The following is a 5700-nucleotide window of genomic DNA, read 5'->3' as shown; positions in this document are numbered from 1 at the left end:
GAGTGAGAGTTAATGTAAACTGTGGACTTTGGGTGATAATGATGTGCCAATGTAAGTTCATAAATTGTAGCAAATGTGGCACTCCTGTGGAAGATGTCGTTAATGGGGGAGGCTATGTATGTGTGGGAGCAGAGTGTATTTGGCAGCAGTCCCCAGCCTTTTTGGCACCAGGGATCAGTTTTATGGAAGACAATATTTCCACAGATAGTGGGGGAAAGGGGCATGATTTGGGGATGAAACAGTGAAACTGTTCTACCTCAGATCAACAAGCATTAACTAGATTCTCATAAGGAGCATGCAACCTAGATCTCTTGCATGCACAGTTAACAATAGGGTTCACACTCCTATGAGGTCTAATGCCACCACTGATCTGATGGAAGGCAGGGCTCAGTTGGTAACACTGGCTCGCCCACTGTGTGGCCCGGTTCCTAACAGGCCACCAACTGGTACCGGCCCATGGCTCGGGGGTTGGGGTCTCTGGGATATCTCTGCACCTTCTGCTCAGTTTTTCTGTGAACCTACAGCTGCTTTAAAGTAAAGTCTATTTTTTAAAGGGAAAGAAAAGGTAACCAATTATGATCCCAAACATAAAAAATTATAGTATGAAAAACAGTCACATTAAAACGCACAGATGTGCTAAGAAGTTTTTAGCAATGGGGTTTCAAATTTCATATAAATTCAATGATTCATGAGGCAAGAACCCAGCATTTTGGAGTTGTGTGCATTTGTGTGTGTGTTTGCGTGTAATATAGGGTTATATTGAATAACATAATGGCCAGAGTCATACAGAAATCTACAAATGCCCAACTCAGACTCCTTCCTCAAGAAGTACTGTGGAAAGCAAATTTAATGATAGTTGCATTTTATTAAAAGGATGTATTAAAAACATATTTATGTAATGTTAAAATAGCAGAATTAAAACTAATTCTAAAAAATAAGAGTAAATATTTCTTTTTATCAGCTAAAAAGTGGGGTCTTTGTTGATATTACCATAAATAGGGATACAGATCAACCTGCATGATTTTAAATCATGCGATTCTTAAAAAATTATTCGAGTTATTTGAATTCCTTCAGATTACATACATAAAGTGTGACTTCATTCATATTTAATATTACACTATTTGAAATTTACAAAATTAGTGGGTCACAGAGGCATTTTGGAGGCCAATGGGGGAGGATTGCTTTAAGCCATGGGCTCAACAGCTGCCTGGGCAACAAAGCAAAACCACATCTCTACAATATAAAAATAAATTAGTGCATGGTGGCATGCCTGTAGTCCCAGCTACTCTGGAGGAAGAGGAACACTTGAGTTCATTAGTTCAAGGCTTCAGTGGGCTAGGAGTGTGCACTGCACTCACTCCAGCCTAGGCAACAGAGCAAGAGCCCATCTCTAAAAATAAATAAATAAATTACATTTCTAAAATTTTTAAAATCACACGAAATATTTCAGGTTTGTACTTACCATATACAAACTAGGGATTTGAAGAATTAAACATTTTATTACAAATGAAGCACTTCATGCACAGAGTGGCACATAGTAAGTAGTCAATGGGCGTTAACAATTGGTGTTATTGTTATTTCCTGAGTCCAACTAACAAATCCTACAGCAAATGACACCACAGGGATGCAACCAACAAGATCCAGAATATGGAACTTCCATTAGATAAACAACTCCATTTCTTCAGCAACAATTCAGAGAGAGAAAGAAAAGCTATACATTTTTAAAAGGCTAAAGAAATAGATGAACCAAATTTATATGAAGCAATCAGAAAAACTGACACCAACTACATTAAGGAATCATTTAATTTTAGTGTGGTAATGGCATTGCTGTTATGCTTCTAAAACGTCATTATACTTTAGATTTTCATAATAAAATAATTGTGAATTAAATATGATATATCAAAGTATCTTCAAAATAACCCAGTGTGCATGTATGATTAATTGGGTGTGTTTACAAACCCATGAATTGATCATTGTTAAAGCTGGGCTTTTAAAACATTGTAGTCCTCCAGGCACGGTGGCTCATGCCTATAATCCCAGCACTTTGGGAGGCTGAGGCAGGTGGATCACCCGAGGCCAGGAGTTCGAGACCAGCCTGGCCAACATGGAGAAACCCCATCTCTATTAAAAATAGAAAAAATTAGCTGGGCGTGGTGGTGGGGAGCACCTGTAATTCCAGCTACTTGGGAGGGTGAGACAGGAGAATCACATGAACCCAGCAGGTGTAGGTTGCAGTGAGCTGAGATCATGCCATTGCACTACAGCCTGGGCAACAGAGCGAGACTCCATCTCAAAAAACAAAAACAAAACATGGTACTCTTCTCTTTACACTTTACATACTTGAAGTTTTCTGTAATACACAGTTTGAAAAAAATGCATTCCAGAAAACTCCCATAATCACAGGCAGAGAAGCATTCTGTTTGAAGTTATGTTAGTTTTTAGGCTCTTCTCATTTTTAGTTAGTTTCTAGGCCCTTCTTGTTTTAGAAGTTAGGAAACCATGAGTATCCAAATCTGCCTAAGTCTATAGGAACCTCTCAGAAATGCAACTCTAAAGAATATGTATGCAAAAACTAATAATGGCAAAGGAAAGCAAAGTATTTTTTCCTTTATTTTTGGTTTTACTAAGCCCCCAGACCTGTTTATATATTCAGTAATTCATCAAAAATACAAAAATGGTTATTGAGTACCATTATAACAATAAGTACCATACTTCGTTATCAGTATCATTAAAATAATGCGAAAAGAGATATGTTCATTGTCTTCATAGAGCTTACACTCTAGTGGGAAGAAATATACATATATCACATAATTAATTCCACAAACATATAATTACAAACTCTGAATAATTTATAGAAGAAAAACATGAGGTAAAATGAGAGAGTGTTGCACAGGAACCAGGTATAACTTGGAGGAGTTTAGAGGTGGCTTGAAGAAATGTGCCTCAAGATGAAATAAGATGATATACAGTATGTAAAGGACAAGGTTGAGGAGGGCAGAGCAAATGTTTGAGAAACTTTTTTTTTTCCCCCATTTATTTTATTGCATTTTAGGCTTTGGGGTACATGTGAAGAACTTGCAAGATTGTTGCATAGGTACACACGTGGCAGTGTGATTTGCTGCCTTCCTCCCCATGATCCACATCTGGCATCTCTCCCCTTGCTATCTCTCCCCAGCTCCCCACCCCCCACCGTCCCTCCCCTATTTCCCCCCAACTGACCCCAGTGTGTAGTGCTCCCCTCCCTGTGTCCATGTGTTCTCATTCTTCAACACCCGCCTATGAGTGAGAACATGCGGTGTTTGATCTTCTGCTCTTCTGTCAGTTGCTGAGAATGTTGCTTTCCAGGTTCATCCATGTCCCTACAAAGGACACAAACTCATCATTTTTGATGGCTGCATAATATTCCATGGTGTATATGTGCCACATTTTCCCTGTCCAGTCTATCGTCGATGGGCATTTGGGTTGGTTCCAGGTCTTTGCTATTGTAAACAGTGCTGCAATGAACATTCGTGTGCATGTGTCCTTATAGTAGAACAATTTATAATCCTTTGGATATATACGCAGTAATGGGATTGCTGGGTCAAATGGAATTTCTATTTCTAGGTCCTTGAGGAATCGCCACACTGTCTTCCACAATGGTTGAACTAATTTACACTCCCACCAACCGTGTAAAAGTGTTCCTATTTCTCCACATCCTCTCCAGCATCTGTTGTCTCCAGATTTTTTAATGATTGCCATTCTAACTGGAGTGAGATGGTACTCAATGTAGTTTTGATTTGCATTTCTCTGATGACCAGTGATGATGAGCATTTTTTCATATGTTTGTTGGCCTCATGTATTCTTAATCTATAACAGTAATAATAAAATGCTACAAACAATTGGAAAATTTAATAGAAAGGTTGGAAAATTAAATCAAGAAAATCTCACTGATGTTTAAACAGACGAAGAAACATAAAAATGGTAGAAAAGATAAAACAGACAACCAAGGAAGTCCCACCTCAGGTGCCAGAGCTAGAGAGACCAACAGGGAAGTTGAAGGGAGAAAATTATTGAAACAAATCATGGAAAATTTTCTAAATATAAAGGACCAAATTCTTTACATAGAAAGGTATTGTCAGGTGTTTATCAAAATTAATAAAGACTCATTCCGAAATAAATCATTTTCAAAATTCAGAACCTCAAGAGTTAACATCATAAAATATTCCAGTGGGGAAAACCAAAGCAGACAAAAGTGAGACTGCCGGAAGCTTCTATTATTAAGATAGTGAGAAAGGCCTTGAGGTTCTTACGGAAAACTATTTTGTATCAATAAATGTAGACCTTTTCAAAATCACAATCAGGCACAGAGAAAGAATAAAAATACAGTTGGATATGAAAGGACATAATTTTTTAAAATTGTACTTTAGATTCTGGGGTACATGAGCAGATCATGCAAGACTGTGGCATAGGTACATTCACGGCAAGGTGGTTTGCTGCCTCCAACCCGCCATCACCTATAGTTGACATTTCTCCCCACGTTATCCCTCCCCACCCTCCCTCCCACTGTCCCTCCCCGAGGCTCCCCCCAACAGACCCCAGTGTGTGATGCTCCCCTCTGTGTTCACGTGTTTTCATTGTTCAACACCCGCCTATGAGTGAGAACATGTGGTGTTTGATTTTCTATTCTTGTGGGAAGGACTTAATTTTTACCTACCACACATAGTTTTATTAGAAGTTGACTAAGGATATTATTTAGTAAAGTGAAATTGTTAATCAGGAAATGGGAAGGTAAGGAATCCAGGAAACTGAAATTAACTCAGGACCTCACCGAAAAGAGATCCTACTACAGTAGTTCCTTGGTAAGCAAAGAACATCTGTTACACAACTGATATTAGAAAACGGTAAACAATTTTTTCAACTTTTAGAATTAAGCAACAAGCAAAGCCCAAGGACACTTATTGTTACAACAGAATGTCAAAATTGTCAGCTTTGACAATATTGAAGAAAGGGTGCATGTACCTCATTTGGACAAGTGGAAGCACAAAGGGAGGGGAAAGGAAGGGTAACAATGCCAATAACGTCATCTTCCAAGAAGGAGCAAAGAGACATTGTCCATAGTTAAGGAGGAAGTCACAGAGATCACTATATTTAAATTACATTTGTAACCCAAAGAATTATATAAGATGGCTCGTGAATTAAAGCAGGGTTTTAGAAATAGCACTATCATTCAGTCACAAGAAGTCTTCAACCTAACTCCTAGGGAGATTTGAAGCTGTAAGAGCCCTTCAGAGTTGGCCCAAATTAAGGAAAGGGTTTAAGACCTTTGTACTCCCACACTGGCCCATCATTATAGGTGGGCTCTTTCTGGGAAGTGGAGTAAAATCCGATGAGGCAGCTTTCATCACCTAAGGCAATTCCGGGGGATGACTGACAGCCAAGGGCTATCAGCCAGCAACATTCCCAGCAATGAAAGAATAAATCCTTCAGTCCCGGGCCGGGCGCGGTGGCTCACGCCTGTAATCCCAGCACTTTGGGAGGCCGAGGCGGTGGATCACGAGGTCAAGAGATCGAGACCATCCTGGTCAACAAGGTGAAACCCCGCCTCTACTAAAAATACAAAAAATTAGCTGGGCATGGTGGCGCGTGCCTGTAATCCCAGCTACTCAGGAGGCTGAGGCAGGAGAATTGCCTGAACCCAGGAGGCGGAGGTTGCGGTGAGCC

At 39.6% G+C, this 5700-nt stretch overlaps 1 long non-coding RNA gene across 1 annotated transcript in view; it reads right to left on the bottom strand.

Annotated features, from left to right (window-relative positions):
• Positions 1 to 272: 272 nt before the first annotated feature.
• The window catches only part of LOC116546331, an 8426-nt gene continuing 2998 nt past the window's right edge, over positions 273 to 5700 (bottom strand). The window contains exon 3 of the long non-coding RNA XR_004266675.1: positions 273 to 283. This is a non-coding gene — a long non-coding RNA (uncharacterized LOC116546331). The remainder of the gene's footprint in view (positions 284 to 5700) is intronic.

The sequence above is a fragment of the Sapajus apella genome, unplaced genomic scaffold, assembly GCF_009761245.1.
Source record: "Sapajus apella isolate SASKATOON/1434 unplaced genomic scaffold, GSC_monkey_1.0 scaffold772, whole genome shotgun sequence".
Classification (NCBI taxonomy): Eukaryota; Metazoa; Chordata; class Mammalia; order Primates; family Cebidae; genus Sapajus; species Sapajus apella.
This window is presented reverse-complemented; position numbering and strand designations above follow the sequence as displayed.